Source organism: Pelophylax lessonae (assembly GCF_965119305.1).
Source record: "Pelophylax lessonae genome assembly, chromosome: 11".
Lineage (NCBI taxonomy): Eukaryota > Metazoa > Chordata > Amphibia > Anura > Ranidae > Pelophylax > Pelophylax lessonae.
This window is the reverse complement of record NC_138778.1, coordinates 92,980,036-92,994,637: the sequence shown is the minus strand read 5'-3', so window position 1 is coordinate 92,994,637 and position 14,602 is coordinate 92,980,036.

Below are 14,602 nucleotides of genomic sequence, written 5' to 3'. Positions count from 1 at the left end.
AACATATAAAAGACAGGTATAAGTATGGCTATTCAAACATTATACATAGTTATACAGAAGATAGGGACTGACTAACATGTGCTTACTTACTACATACTGGAACACATATTATCTATACAAATGTCTAGCATCCCTCTACACAGGCTGAACTAGCAAATCCTTTACTTACAGGCTTTTGGTTTTCATCAGGTTTGCAATCTATTAGCTTAAGAAGTCCTGAGGGTCTGGTCCCTACGGTGGCTAAAGCAGGAATGAACAGAACAAGTTTAGACTTGCCCAAGGCAGTAGAGAGAAGACCCGTCCCTAGGCTTCAAGAAAATGGAGGGTCTTAAAGGGACAGACACTGCTGAGTGCCAAGCATGTGAAATACAGTGCAAAGGCAGCACAGCCCTATTACCCATGTCATCCACCAGGGTTTGCATATAGAAATACTATGTGGTTGATAATGTGGTGAGGAGCTTGGGTATATAATCCATTTGGTCCAGGTGAACTATGGTGGGAATAACTTTGTTAAATCTATTAACTAGTACTTTTGTGAGAATTTTAACAATGGTAGGAAATAATGAGATGGGATGATATGAGAATGGTTTGAGTAGATCCTTATCGTTTTAAGACAGCACCACAATGGCAGCCTCGTACATAGAGAGAGGGAGAATTCCTGTATCAAACATGTGTCTTACAGTTAGGAAAGCTGTTTACTGCATCTCTCAATTCTTTGGGGGTAAGAGGAGTGTCAAGCAGTTTGCAGTCCTCAACAGATAAAGACAGGGGTGTAACACATTCTAAATCGGATTGCAGCTCAGAGGCCCTCTGTTAGGCTTTAGAAGTATACAGATTCTGATAGAAATTTAGAAAAATGACATGTGTGTCTGTAGATTGCAATTTATTTACACCATGAACATCTTTTAGCAAGCATCCAGTTTGAAGCGAGTGATTTGAGCCATTCATTTCCCAGCTTGTTTGTCTTCAGCCCAGAATAGAGGTTTCTGAAAAAAAAATGCTTATTATGCGCTTTCTGGGTTAACATAACTTGTATCTGTGCTTGAGCAATCAAACAAGTAAGTTTGTTAGAGGGGGTAGGATCTCTGATCTATTGAGTTCAGCCACTAGAACAGATTTGTTTAGGTTCTCCTCCTCTTGCCTAATAGCAGATTGAATTGAGCTAATTTGCTTGATAAATGTACTTGTCAGGTATGCTTTAGGGGTGTCCCAAATTAGGGGTGTCCCTAGGTTTTGAGGTAGGGTTTATAGTTATGAAGGACTCAAGACCCTGTGTGATAAAAGACAGTAAAAGACAAGTAAAAAGCCGCTCCAGTAGACGTCTGATGATGAAACGCGTAGGGCAGAGCCAAGTACGCCACACGTCACTTCCGGTCTGAGTGGTTTGGAGCCGTGGAACGCGGAAGCGTCCCGGCGTCCTATCTACGGCTGATGTGATCGGTCCGAATTGTAAGTACTTTATATACCATGACTTACTACGCTATTGGGGTCCCGTATCTTTCTGCTTGGGCACCACAGATCCACATATCCTGAGGGAGACAGCTCCCAGCGTGGTCCGCCGGGCTGAAGGAACCCCTGATTGAACTATTTTTCCTCTGTGGCTGTATATCCACTTTCCTGGCCCAGAAGAGGAATATTGGGTGAGAGTGTTACCGATTGGTTTCATCTTTTAGGCACCTCACTCGCTCACAAACACTGTGGTTTTAAATCACCTATTCACCATAATTTATTACACTTGGAAGGTGTGTTTTAATAAAAATAAAAATGTTTTGCTTACTGTTATTGAGATTTTTTTAAACCACTGTTGGTTCACTATTATTGCAATTTTGCACACTTTATACACTGGCACTGCCATTATGCAATCATTTATTATGAGATTTTATGTATTTTCTATATAATGTTTCTAATCATATGAGCAGTCACGTATATTATTTATTTGGCACTGTGCACGTTGTCTTTGGGGGGTGCATGCCAATCCACCTCCTGCACCAATTCTTTTTAGCACTTTATTTATCATTTTTTTTTGTCTAAAAACGTTTATTGAAAATGTTTCGGTACAAAACATACAATGCATAATACAACATCGATACATCATATATATATAGTTTTGTAGTATACATATAAAAATATAAATCCAAAATAATAAAAAAAAAAATGTTCTCTTCTTCTTTTAAGAAATACCAACTGTAATATCCTCATTAATAGCAAGTTATTTAAATATATCAATAACAATAGGATTCAGTAATGTACAAATGGTATATTGAGGTAAAGGTTAATGCAGACATATATTATTAGGGATTGACTGGAGGTGCATCAATTTGTGAGGCTTTGTACGTGAGCCAAGGGTTCCATTTTAGGTCATATATGTGTTTGGTGTTAGAAATGGAGTGTTGTAAATACTCCATATGTCTTATTTCCTCAATTCTACTAAGAATCTGTGGTAAGGGAACAAAATCTTTTTTCCATTGTAGAGCGATTGTCCAGTGAGTAGCTACACAGATCGTGTGGACCAGTTGTTGGAATTGGGAGGGTGTATCATGTATGCTCTGGAACAATATGCAGTGGAAGTGTGTCAGTTCAAGACTCTTACCGGCCATCTTTTCAACAATCTTGAACAGTTCAGACCATATTTGTTTGACCCTGTCACACTCCCAGAATATATGTAAGAGTGTTCCAAGGTTTGAACAACCACGAAAACATAGAGGGGAGGTGTCTGGAAAGAATAAATTTAATTGGACTGGCGTGTAGTACCACCTGGTGAATATCTTAACTGCTGTCTCTCTAATAGAAAGGGATCTGGTGCATTTGCGCAAGTTTGACCACATTTGATTCCATTCACCAACCGAGTACACCGTATCAAGGTCTGTCTCCCACTTCATCATATATGATAATTTAACATCTAAGCGTTGAGAGTTAAGATCACTGTATATGATAGAGATTAGACCTCTGCCCCCAGGTGTTGTAGAGCAGATATGTTTGAAGAGTGTTACCTGAGAGCCGGAGGGTTTAGGTAGAAATGATTCAAAGAATTGTCTAATTCGTAGATAGTTTGATTTCTCAGAGTCTGGCATGTTATATGAGTTAGAAAAATGGGTAAAAGGAAGAAATACTCCTCCATGATAGAAATCTGAAAGTTTAACTATATTTCTATCTATCCATTGTGAAAAATCCGAAGGGGAGACAAAAGCTTCCACAAATCTGGGGTCTCCTAGGAATGAGGCTCCCGGGGGAGGGTTGGAGATCAGAGATCCCTCCTTTTTAAACTTATTCCAAAGTTTTAAGGAGTCTGAAACTATAGTATTTCGCAGAGCAATCCGACTCACCCAATTACCCGTGGACCACAGTATACTCGGGAGATGAAAGGGGGCTACTGACTGCTCCTCAAATCTAATCCAAGGGGCAGTAGGAGAATGGATATTCCATTGGGTTAGCTGGGATAATCTGCATGAGACATAATAGTACCACAGCTGCGGGAGGCCCAGGCCTCCCAACCTGTGAGATCGATAGAGTATGGCTTTATTATATCTAGGCCTCCTGTTGTTCCAGACAAACTTATTTATGATTGATTGGATCTTAGAGATGTAACCCTTCGAAAGGGCAATTGTAAGAGATCTAAATAGGTAAAGGATTTTAGGGAGTATGGTCATTTTAATGGCGGTAATTTTTCCAAGGAAGGAAAGGGAGTATGAGGACCACATTTGTAAGGTGCTTCGGATTTTGTTTATTAATGGGGGAAAGTTGCGTTGAAAAAGAGAATCGTAAGTTCTAGTTAGTTGAATTCCTAGGTAAAGAATTGAGTCAGAGGGCCACGTAAATGGGAACTGATTTCTCAGAGATTCCACCTCCAACTGTGTAAAATTGATCGGGAGGGCCGTTGATTTAGATATGTTAATGTGAAGACCTGAGAGGGCGTCAAATGAGTTAAGTAATTGTAGCAAGTTCGGGATCGATGTGCAGGGGTTTGAAAGAAATAGAAGGGTGTCATCTGCATATAGATTAAGTTTGAATGTTTCATTTCCTTTGTCGTATCCCATAATGTTTGGGTTTTGTAAAATAGCAATCGAGAGGGGTTCTAATGCTAGGGCAAATAAAAGGGGGGAGAGGGGGCAACCCTGTCTGGTTCCCCTGCCTAGTGGGAAGAAGTCAGAGTTACAACCAGGGATTCTAACTCTAGTCTTGGGGTTGTGATACAGTGCCGAGAATCCACTAACAAACTCACCGTCAAAACCGAATTTGGACAATACCAATTGCAAAAATTGCCATGAGACACTATCAAATGCCTTGTGAATATCCAAGCCCAAAAGAAGTAGTTTTTTGTTGAATAATTTTGCGTCCTAGATAATGTTACATGCTAACCTTATGTTATCAGTGATCTGTCTATCTGGTATAAAGCCTGTTTGATAGGGTGAGATTAGGGTGGTGATGATGGGTGATAGTCTATTAGACAATATTTTGCTGAATAATTTGAGGTCATTATTTATGACTGATATTGGTCTGTAATTTTGTGGGTTGGAGAGATCTTTGTTTGGTTTTGGTATTAATGACATATTGGCTAGAAGCATTTCATCGGGGAATTTGCCTCCTTGTAATACGAAATTAAATAAACTAGTGAGTTTTGGGGCAAGAATTGTGGCAAATTTTTTATAGTATATGGCGGTATAACCGTCTGGGCCAGGAGCTGAGGAGTTTTTAAGACTTTTAATGACCTGTAATATTTCCTCAGTTGTAATGGGAGTGTTTAATTTAGTAATCTGTGCAGGAGTTAATTGTGGTATTGGCAAGGAGTCCAACCAGTTTTGAGTAATGTGTGATGAAGCTTCTGTAGGAGGGGAGAGTAGGTTTGAGTAAAAATCCTCAAATATCTTCACCACTTCCCTAGGATGTGTTGTAGTTCGACCAGAGGGGGTGTTTAGTTTGTATATATGGGGAGGTTTGATTGCCTGATTCAGCTTCCTGGCAAACATGGTGGAGGCTGTGTTACCGTGGAGGAGAAATCTGGCTCTGGAATATCTCAATGATTTCTCAGCGTTATAGGATAGTATATTGTTAAGTTCTTTCCGTTTCTCATCAATTTTTAATCTGATTTCGTTATCGAGAAGGGTATTTGGGTTCTTATGTAGTTTATCGAGCTCTACAGAGAGAGCATGAATAGTTTGGGTGCGAATTTTGTTTTGGGCAACTGCTTTAGTGATCAAATTGCCTCGCATATAGGCTTTGTGTGTGATCCATGTGTTAGCAATAGAGGTGTCCTGATCTTGATTAAGGAGAAAGAATTCGCTCAGTGCTGCCGTTAAGTCCTGTTCCACCACCACATCTGAAATCAGAGATTTGTTTAATCTCCACGAATATGGAGTAGGGTATAGGCCTATGAATTTTGTTACGAAGGAGACAATGTGGTGGTCTGACCATACACAATGACATATTTCAGCAGAGAGCGAATTCGCTAAGATAATCGGCGAGCAAAAAATATAATCAATTCTGGCTGATGTGTTGTGAGGGTTAGAAAAGAATGTGAATTCCTTAGCTCCTACGTTAAGCGCGCGCCAGGTATCTATCAATTGGAGCTCCTGAATTTTCCTAGTAATTGATTTTGGGAAAGTTTTGGCTGAGGAAGTTGGATTTCTTCTGTCCAGAGCAGGGTGTGCCACCATGTTAAAATCTCCGCCCAAAATTGTGTGTGACGAGTGATATTTCTCTAGTGTTGTAAAAAATTTGTGGAAAAATTGTGTGGAAGAACCGTTTGGTGCATACACATTTGCAATTGTTAGTTCTTTCCCCACAATTCTTCCTTTTAGAATAATATACCTACTATCTGGATCCTTATATAAATCCTGTATTTCAAAGGGAAATGATTTGTGGATAAAGATAGCTACTCCCCTGCTTTTGGAGGAATATAATGTGTAATAGGCTTGATTGTAGGCCTTGTGAAAGTACTTGGGGTGACTAGACTCTGCAAAGTGAGTCTCTTGGACCAATATAATTTTAGCGCCCAACCTTTTATAGTTGTGAAAGGCTTTACTTCTCTTAATGGGTGTGTTAAATCCCTGCACATTATGGGAAATACATTTAATGTTCATTTTGTACTACAAGAACAGTTAGTCTGAAACGGATTGTCAGGGATTAAAATTAGATCGCTCTTGGTGAACCGTGAGGGGTCAGGAGGACTATGCATTAACCGGGAGTAATGTATGTAATAGAGTTCTGAAATAGGTACAAAAAGGAGAATAAAATATTGTAGGTAATGTAGAGAATTTTGCCGTACGGATGACGGCTGTGAAGCAAAAACGAAGAAAAAACTTGTCAATTTCAAAAAAATGTTATAACATAGATAGTTGAACATTCTTTTAACCTTGGATCAGATTACCTATAGGTAACTGAATATAAAGAAAAAATAACCGGAGAGGGGTCCTCTCCTAAAACAGCTCCCGTGAAGCCACCAGCCAAATATAAGCCAGCTGACCTCACGTGAGCTTAGTGGGGGGAACATGACCGTAAATTTGTTTTAACTCTGAAACTTTGTAATACGCACAATGAAAACATTGCATTAACAACCTCACAAATGCAACTTCAAAATACATAAAGTTTTGTGATTACGAATGTAGTCTCTCACAAAATCCACACACAAAGAGGCGAGAGAGAAAAAAAAAAAAAAATTGGCAAGGGGAAGATTACCACAGTTCCAACTTCAGACATAAGATGTCAGTATAGTAGCAATTTCATGGTTTCCCTTACCACCCAACATCAACGTCCAACATAGGCAATCTTGGCAGGGATCCATGTGCTTATTCCCGGATGGACAGTCACATCTTGTTTCTTGATATCTGTATGGGAAGACAAAAAAAAAAATATATACCAAGGGTGGTCGTATTAAAAGCGCATCTGGGAGAGAAAAATCAAAAAAAAAATAAAAAAGATTTCTAAGGCCTCAGCTTGTGAAGAGAGTAAGCGTTAATATATTTTGAGATGCTCAACCAATTTCGTTCCTGAATCTGCGACGACCTCTTCTGGAAGCTGGAGTTTGCCACAAGGGAGAGAGCCTCGGTGAGGCGGGAGGCTGAGGGATCGTAGAGGGATCCAACAAACCCAACTTGACTAAAATTTCTTGGCCTTCTGGTACGTTTGTGGCGATGTACGTGGAGCCGTTATGAGGGATGATGAGTTTAAAGGGAAACCCCCAGCGGTATCTCAGGTGTGCGGATTGCAGGACAGATGTGATGTCCTTCATCTCACGTCTTCTCTCCAGGGTGGCCTGTGATATATCCGGATAAATCCGGAGACGATGCCCGTCGATCATAATATTCTGCGAATTCCTGGCAGCTCTCAAGATTTCTTCTTTAACCAGAAAATCTTTCATGCAGAGAATTATGTCTCTGGGTGGTTTGTCTGCAGGAGGTTTAGGGCGAACAGCACGATGAATGCGGTCGCAGATGAAGTGATTATTGTCGTGTTCGGGTAGCAAAGACTTGAAAAGTCTGTTGACTGTAGGGATCAGCTCTGTATAGGACTCAGGGATACCTCTTAACCTCAAGTTATTTCTTCTATTTCTGTTATCGAGGTCTTCAACCTGGGACTGGAGATGAGTAAAAGCGGAGTTTAACGCTTCATGATCCCTGCTGAGCTCTTTGTACGCGAGACACAGTTCATCATGTTTCGTTTCTAGCCTGTCGGTTCTGCCACCTAAGGCTGCTATCTCCTGAGAAAGTGTCATGGCGGTTTTATCCAGTTCTGTTTTGAACTTAGAGGCCAGTTTATTGTACATAGCTTCTAAACTGCTGTCCAAGTCCATTTTAGTGAGAGATACATTTTGATTATTGGAAGATGCATTTTGTTGCGAGGGATTTTGCTGTGAAGACATGACGGTATTGTCCTTCATTATGGAGGGACTGTCAGAAATGACCTGGGGCCTACCGCAGCTCTCCCTTGTTCTCAGCAGATAATGTGTTAGGGATGTCTTGGGTGATTTGCGATTTTTTTTACGATTGGAAGACATGCAAGGTGTCTGCGATTTGCAGGGGGTGATATATATGAGTGTCAAAAAGTATACTTATGGCCCCTGAGGTTGATAGTTATAATTCACCACATAGAACTGTGCGTTTAAGTAAACATATTTTTCCCCGCCACTCCTGCGCCCTTTAAGTTAGTGTCACATGTCAGCTGGATCCAGTTGTTTTGTGGGTGTATAGGAGAGTTATCTGATGCTGTATTGTATAAAGTATACAGAGCCACTAGACTTTAGAACACCAACTGGTGCACAGAATCTGAATAGGGAGAAATCTATGGTGCAATACTCTGCAGGTGGTTAGAGCCAAATTTATTTATCATTTATTTATTTATCATTTTAAATATTTATTTTAGTGCACACACACTTGTGTAGGGGTCATCATTCCCCTTTTTTTACAGAAACTGCTCAAACAGGTAGTGCCTCATACAAACTTTTCTTTCCTCATACATACCTGTGTGATGAAGTTGTGGGATGGGAAGAGGGAGATTTGAAACAGGTTAAGTCGTCAATTGGGGGGGGATTATGGCTCATGAAAAACCTCACAGGTGTTGTGGTAATTATTCTACAATCTATCCAAAACTAAAAAAATTCTGTCCTGTCCAGGCCATCATTTTTTGAGCCAGAGAGCTTTCTTTTGGTGGTATTTTTTCACCACTGGGTTCAAATTCCTTTTTACTATTATAAAGCAGAACTTTACCCATAAGAACTTGAGAAAAAATAATGTTCTTTAGAAAGGTCCTAAAGGTGCTCCTGTTTCTTCTTGCTGGAGGCTGCCATTTTGTTGAAGCCCAGAGCCCCTTTAACAGCAGTAAATCATAAAGCAGAAGTAAACACATTGATTTAACAGTTTCAAAAAACAGTTACATTCCTGTCAAATAAATGGCTGGTGTCATAACTTATCACCATGGCAGTTGCAATTCAAACAGAAGCAGCTTCCTTGGCTGTAAAGGATTGGAGGGTTTAATTCCACTTTAAGGCTGTCAGCAGATTTTCCTCTACAAACTCAACAGTGCTTAAAAATGCCTATCAACGGAGAGCAACTGAGCATGTGCAGAGCAAGGTGAGACAGTGTATTACTGGATTTTAAACATTATACACACTTATTTTTAATGTTTTACATAGCTATACCTGCAATAAGGGCCAGCCTGAAATTATCCTAATTTTCTGGCTAAAGTTCCACTTTAAAGCGGAGTTCCACCAAAAGTGGAAGCTCCGTTTATCTTTTCCTCTAGTTCTCCTGATTATAAGGACACCACACATGTGAGACTTTTTCACTATCACTGTCTAGAATAGATGCATGAAGGGGTCCTAAATCCAAGGTGCACCTTTAGACTTTTAAGGGGCATAAATGACACATCTGATTACATTTTACTGGTATGTGCACATTTATGGCGTTTGCTTGCTGCAATTCAACAGGATATTCACTGCTTTCAGTGCTTAGTGACATACTGTAGTACACCTGACTCCTTTCTGTTCAAGCTGTTTATTGGTTTCCACATTGAATTAAAGAGTAACAATAAGGCATTGTACAATGTAATATGTTTTTGGGTTAAAGATCACTTAGAGTGTAAGCGGTGCAGTCTCTGGTGCCTCCCCCTGGTGTCTGGAAGGTTGGAGAACCTTCTAGAACTGGAGGATGGAGGTTAGGAGGAGCTGCTGTGAATATTTATGGGGCCACAAACAATCCCCAGCAGTGTGCTGGCAGGGCACTGGGACCACCACATAAATAGACATGAGCCATGCCAGCAAGGAATTCGGGTGGAAAATGGAGATGGAGTGTTGAGGAGAGGCTGTCAGTGGCCCTTGAGGAAACCCCTGCTGGGTAGGGGTGGTACCTTGGGCCAGGTGCTCTGAAAAGCTGGAAGGATCTTGACACAGGCAGCGATGAAAGTATCCATGCCGGAGAGGCAGCGGTAGGGAGCAAGGAGAGATAGTGATTAGATCAGCACAGAGCAGGGACAGACCAGGGGAGAGGCTGCCATCTGCAGCAGGCCTCTCTTCAAGACCATGTCTTCATTTAACTTGCTCTGGGAGATATCCATGGGTGTGTGCCAGTTGGGCAGGACTGGGGCAGAAAGTCAGTCAGTAGGTTTGGGAGAAAGAGCAGCCAGGTGTAGCTGGTGGCAGCCAAGTGGGCTAGCATTTTTCTTCAAGTAAGTGAAGCTGGAATCAGTGGACACAGGTAAGCAGACGAAGGAACACTAGCTTATACAATTGAAATACAGAGTATCATTGCATCAACGTGGTAGATCTGGAAAAATTAGACAATGACTGGAAGGTGACTTTGGATGGGGGGTGGAGAATGAGAGAATATAAACATCATATACTCTATAGATCATATATATAGATGAAGAAGACAGAAGCTGGAGAAAGGACAGAAGGAAGGTCAGAGAAAGGCATAGATAGTAATGAGTTAGCAGGAAGAGATGGATTGCCATCAGGCCCACTCCCCCCTTAGAGGGAGAATTTGATTGAATCCCACTGATTCTTTCAGCACGGACCACTTTATCCTCTGAAAACCATTAATTGTAAGCACCAGAGTTTAAAATTGAAATCTAGGGACACCCTACTGACCATGCCCACAAAACCACCCCCTTGTTTATACCCACACTTGCAAAATCACACCCCGATTTTTTTTCAAGCCCAAAAACAACTGATCACAGACTTCTGGCACAAGGGCCAGGATTTGAAGCTATAAGGACACTATACCTTGGGCATCATGAGAAGGAAACTGATGCGTAGCTTACTCTGGCAAATTGTGAGTATGGATGGCCTAATTGGGCTAAAAGAGGGCAGGGCTTAAAACGGTATGGTTAAAAAAAAAATAAAGATTTTGCTCCTATGTGTCAAGAGAATGTAAAGCTTAGAATGCAGGGGTCAGGATTAAGTAACACACAATGTTACTGTAGTAAAAAACACCCAGAGTTCAAGGGTCAGGATTAAGTAATACACAGAGTTCAGGGGTCAGGATTAAGTAACGCACAGAGTTCAGGGGTCAGAACTAAGTAATGAACAAAGTTCAGGGGCAAAAATGAAGTAGTACACAGAGTTCAGGAGTTAGGATTAAATAGCACAGAGAGTTAAAAGGTCAGGATTAAGTAACATACAGAGATCAGGGGTCAGATATAAGGAACACATGGAGTTCAGGGATCAATGTGCAGGATCCCCAACTGCTCATCCAAAGTTAGTGGCAGACATCTCACAATGGGCATTGTCCTCAGAAAACTAGAATGAATGGTAACCTTATCATCAATGAACAAATGCTATCTATAGATTCATACTCAAAATGTGAATCTGAGTCAACGTAAATCACTGTTCCCCTAGGGCAGTGATGGCGAACCTTGGCACCCCAGATGTTTTGGAACTACATTTCCCATGATGCTCAAATACACTGCAAAGTGCATAAGCATCATGGGAAATGTAGTTCCAAAACATCTGGGGTGCCAAGGTTCGCCATCACTGCCCTAGGGTAATCTAGTGGTGCCATTTTTTAATTAATGCTTGTTTAGTGTTATAAGTTGGAACCTATGCCCTGCAAAGTTTACAGTGCCCAGTTCCTTTACTGACTTTGGAGACGCCTGTTAGCCATGGACAGACCTCTCACAATGGGCATTGATCCCAGGAAATGGGGATGAATGGTAACCTTATCATTAATGGATAGCTGCTTTCTTTAGATTTATACTCCAAATCTAAATCTGACGAAGCTCTCATCAGTCATACTTTACAATTTGAAAGGCCTCCTCTCTAGTGTGCATTTGGTTGACATGGTACTGGCTCTAGTAGGAAATCAGGAAACTGGTTTTGGCTAACAATGGTACTAGATGATACTGTACTGGTGGGGTGGTGATCAGGTCACTGTTGCTGGCTTTACTGGCTCTGGCAATCCTGACACCGGTGTTGCTAGTGATCAGGAATACTGTTTCTGGCTGCATCAGTCTGGCCACAAAGGCACAGGTGTGGCAGCAATCAGAAACACTGTTTGTGGCTTACACTGGTTTTGATGACACTGTGACTGGTGTAGTTAGCAATCTGGGACACTGTGGTTGGCTACAGTGCCTCTGGTGACACTGTGATCGTGTGACTAATAATTTGGGACACTATGGCTGGCTGCACTAGCCCAGTAACGATGTGACTGGTGTGAGCAGCAATCAGGTACACTGTGGCTGGCTTCTGCTGATCACTGTAGGAAACACTCTGCTTCCTCTAACAGTGACTGCAAATTTGTCACAGTGATCACGTGGTACAGGGCTGAATTCACTGGCACTGTACCCTCATTTTGTGATTTGCTATGTCCAATAGACTAGCACGCTCTGCAAAGGGGAGTTTTAAAATGGACTACACCCTCATAAAGTATAATCCCAGCTGCTTGTATATAATAGATGAGGAGCAAGAGGTTATTTTATAACATCAGCATTGAAATGGCAATACAAAAGGACTAAATATCCCATGGTACTTTGATTTGCAAGTAGTGATTCCTTTACTGACTGTGACTTCTAATCTCAGCACCTCCGTAGTTTAGAGGGCAGGCTCTTTGAAAAGTGTGACAGAGCAGTGCCTACTCACAGGGCATAGTAAACATATGCCACAGAATTCAAGGAAGTAAATGCCTGGGAGTCTTCAAAAAGGATTCAGACTTTGGGGTTGTGGGAAAATAAAATTAAACTCACCTAGGTGGTTGCAGCTACAGTCTGATCCTGCATCTGTCCCCCGCTGCTTCTTAGATTTAAAACTGAGCAATCAAAGACTGCTGATCGCTCGGTTCTCAATCTTCAGTCTGCAGAGATCCAGTGCTTGTCAGCCACCAGCTCCCTGATGTGTTCTCCAGTGCTCACTGGAGCACCAGGCACTGCAGAGGCAGGAGCGTCTGGCTCAGTCTCCCAGCAATGCGCAGCTGCTCTGTCACGTCAGCCGACTTTAGTACGCTATCCGCTGAAAATGGGTCAAAGGAGTGCAGAACGAATTCCACTCCTGTGATCCATTGGAGAAGTAGGGCCAAAAGAGCTTTGGCCATACTTCACCTTTGATGATTATTCAGATTAATAGGATCAGGCTACAAATAATGGCCTTTTAGATTAATAGGAGTGGGCTAGAAATAATTGAAATACACTGTGGAAATTAATATATGATTTTAGATGTAGCACCCTATTAGGTAGGTACTAGGCAGGGAAAATATAGTTGCTCTGTCTGCTAATCAGTGGAGCCTGATTAGTAGTGAGGCCTAGTGCATGTGTCCAGGGTGTGATTCATCTGAACTGAGGGAGTGTCCCCACTGTATCCAATAGGGGAGCCTGTTGGACAGTGGAGGAAACCCAGCCAGTGACACACGGGCTTTTGTAACTATCTCAATGGGTTGGCACAAATAGTGGTGCATCCTGGGATACATTATAAAAGCCAAGGGCACATGTGACATTGGGTCCCATGTGCCCTTGGGGTGACGGCTGTCTCTTCTCCTGTTTGCTGTGGATGGTGGTCACAGGCAGTCGGCCTAGTGGATCAGAAAATGTGGCTGAACCCAGAGGTCCAGTGGAAGCTGACTGTGGAGGTGAAGGCAGAGCAACTCTGGAAAAACAGTGTCTGTGAGTACAGGGGAGCTTGCCAAAGGGTCTGCCCAGGAAGGGGTCCACTGCAGTGGCTAGAGTCAGCAGACGGGTGTCAGCACACAGGCAGTGAGAGTAAAGGGGGTGCCAAGTTGTTAACCCTGAAGAGAACAGTCAATTTATCTTCACTTCAGTGGCAGGGTGCAGCAGTGGCCTTGCCACATTCTGCAGTCAGTTGTCCTCAGAATTGTGCATAGTTACTAGTCGAGGTATCCCACTCATCCCTTCTTCCATCCCAGTTCAAAATAAAACACAAAAAAACAAATCCCCTGGACTGATCATTGACTGAGCCAAGAACTTTTATGCCATTTATCTACTGTCAGTTGCTAATGGTTGTAACGCTCTGGCGTTTGTTTTAGTGAACTGGATTTGCAGCTGCAGAATTTCCACTCAGTAGTCGTGTAGAGATGTGTTGAATCACCATATCCAACTCTCCAGACTCATCATTGTGGCCCAGCCTGCCTCAGCATGCAAATATACAGACACTCAGATAAGATGTTCCTGGAGTGATAGGTTGTATACGATAGTATAGAGGTGATGTGCTGAAAGGACAGGCGTGAGTAGTGATAGCAATGATAGGCACTCAAGTAGTAATGTTCAGGAGTGTTAGGTGATGGTGATAGATAGTATGCAGGTAGGTTAGCAATCATGTACAAGTAACAGGTGGTAGGGGACAGCAGATGAATGTACAGGAGATGCTAACTTAGTGCAAGGGTATAGATGGTAGTAGACTCAAGAGCTAGCAATCTATGTAACAGTGCAAATGATAGAAATAGTAATGCATGGATAGCAACAGTCTTTAGTATGCAAGAGTAGATAGTGTAAGTTGATAGGAAGGAATCCCCTGCGGGTACTTATCACTAGTTGGTTTAGAGAGGTGAGGGGTCCAGTAATGAGATAAGGATCCGGTAGCGAGATACAGGATCAGTAGCGAGATATAGGATCAAGTAGCGAGATACAGGATCAGTAGCGAGATACAGGATCAAGTAGCGAGATACGGGAT